Source organism: Chiloscyllium plagiosum, unplaced genomic scaffold (assembly GCF_004010195.1).
Source record: "Chiloscyllium plagiosum isolate BGI_BamShark_2017 unplaced genomic scaffold, ASM401019v2 scaf_64917, whole genome shotgun sequence".
Taxonomy (NCBI): domain Eukaryota; kingdom Metazoa; phylum Chordata; class Chondrichthyes; order Orectolobiformes; family Hemiscylliidae; genus Chiloscyllium; species Chiloscyllium plagiosum.
Window position 1 is genome coordinate 1 of NW_025202322.1, and position 1,981 is coordinate 1,981.

General features: G+C 43.8%; 1 protein-coding gene across 2 annotated transcripts in view; it reads left to right on the plus strand.

The window, feature by feature from the left end:
• The first annotated feature begins 28 nt into the window (after positions 1-28).
• The window catches only part of LOC122546213 (gastrula zinc finger protein XlCGF8.2DB-like), a 7,706-nt gene continuing 5,753 nt past the window's right edge, over positions 29-1,981 (plus strand). The window contains exons 1-2 of one of the 2 annotated variants that reach the window (XM_043685003.1): positions 29-821; positions 1,002-1,361. The gene's annotated coding sequence lies outside the window, so the exon portion shown is untranslated. Of the gene's footprint in view, positions 822-1,001; positions 1,362-1,545; positions 1,699-1,981 lie in introns of those variants that run through there. The other variant, XM_043685004.1, reaches the window with a different exon arrangement.

The following is a 1,981-nucleotide window of genomic DNA, read 5'->3' on the forward strand; positions in this document are numbered from 1 at the left end:
TGGTAAATGGGACCAGATTGATTTAGGATATCTGATCAGCATAGATGAGTTGGACTGAAGGGCCTGTTTCTATGCTGTGCATCTGGTAGATAGTGGTCCTCAGAATTCTGTTCCCATTAGGCTCTCCCTTAACTCTCTTGCAAATGGTCTTGGTGACAGTATGAGATTCTGACAAGAAACAGGACCCATAAATGCACAAGGGAAGGATTCCGTACATGGAGATGGGTATAGTTACTTATGCCACATAAGGCCTGCTGTATCCCAGCCAGTGGAACGCAAGCTGTTTGTCTATACGGGCAGGAGGTATATGGCCCCTTTGTCTTACAGGAGTGGGTGAGACAAGTCTCAAATAGGTAAGAGATGTTATGTGGAACATGCACACCCATAGCTGGTTCCATTAAAGCAATTCTCATACGACCCTGCAGTAGAGTTAAAAGACATCAGCAAACAGGTGGCAGGAGGGCTCATACAGTATTGGAAAACTTATCCTTAAACATTTTGACTAAAATGTTTAATTTTGAATTATACAACACATTTGCTGCACAATAGAAAATAGGCAGGGAGAGTAAGACAATTAAGAACGTTTGCCTGAACATCAGTGAATCTGTATAAACAGGACACCAAGTGATAACATTCATGGCTGTTCCTTTGTGAAATTAATAACAATGTTTGATTCTGACCTCAAAATGAAACTCGCTCCAAATTGACTTCTCCCTTGAATTATTGTCCTTCACTATTATCTGTCTAGTTCAGAACATGCAGTGCTTTTGTTAACTTTTTGTGTTTGTGACAGTATAGCCTTTGTAAACTTGTGTATAAAGGTAGTCTTCTAGGAGAAAGTGAGGACTGGAGATCAAGCTGAAAATGAGTTGCTGGAAAAGCGCAGGAGGTCAGGCAGCATTCAAGGAGCAGGAGCTCATGCCCGAAACGTCGATTCTCCTGCTCCTTGGATGCTGCCTGACCTGCTGCACTTTTCCAGCAACACGTTTTCAGCTATAAAGGTAGTCTGTTTGTGACAGTACAACAGAGTAGCCTGCCAGGACTCTTGAAGGAAGAACAATGTCCTACTCTCCTGGGTTATTAGAATCCAGTTAGCCTGGCTTATAGGTATCAGGGTTATGTTGTAACAGTGATGCTATTAGTAAATTAAAGGGATGATTAAAATTAAACTAAAACTGTCTGCAAGAGTTTTTGTGAAATTCCAGACTACCAAAGGTACGATCTCCGGGATGAACCAAGAGAGGCTTGCAAGTTGAGTTCATAAGGAATTCCTTGGGCCGTCTCAAATCTGCACTTTATCAAGAGTTCTTCATTACTATTACCAACAAAGTGCGATCCATTGTCCAAGCTAATGCACGCAGGTATACTGGAGCAGGGAATAATTTCCTTAAGCAAAATCTTCACAGTCTCAGCAGCAGTGTTAGGGGAAGGGTAGGCTTCAATCCACTTAGAAAAAACATCAACAATAAGCTAAACATATTTATAGCACTGACATTTCTGCAACTCAATGAAGTCCAGTTGAAGTGTCTCAAAGGGTCCCTCCGGCAAGGGAGTTCTACCCGGCGTGCAAGGCAAGCCTTTTCCGGGGTTATGTTCCTGACAAATAAGACACCGGCCACTAACCCTTTGAGCTCGTTGTTGGAGGCGGGGATGCCACCAAGCCGTCAGGAGAAAGAGGGTGACCGAACGGGCACCACCGTGAGTTGCATAATGTACACAGTCAATAACCCATAGAGCAAGATCATCAGACATACAAGTTTAACCCACGGGAGTAGTCCAGAGTTGGAATTGTCCTCCTGCCTATCAGAGCCCCCCCATTGTCTAAATGCAGAAGTTGGACCATGAGCTTCTGAAGCTGCTTTTGCTCCCCTCTCTCTCTCTGAATGAAAATTGAGCTTCACCCCAGACTACAATGCTCTTCCCCTGTCCAACATCTCTGAGCACGGTACTCTCTTTTCTCACCACCTTTTTCCAGAGTGGT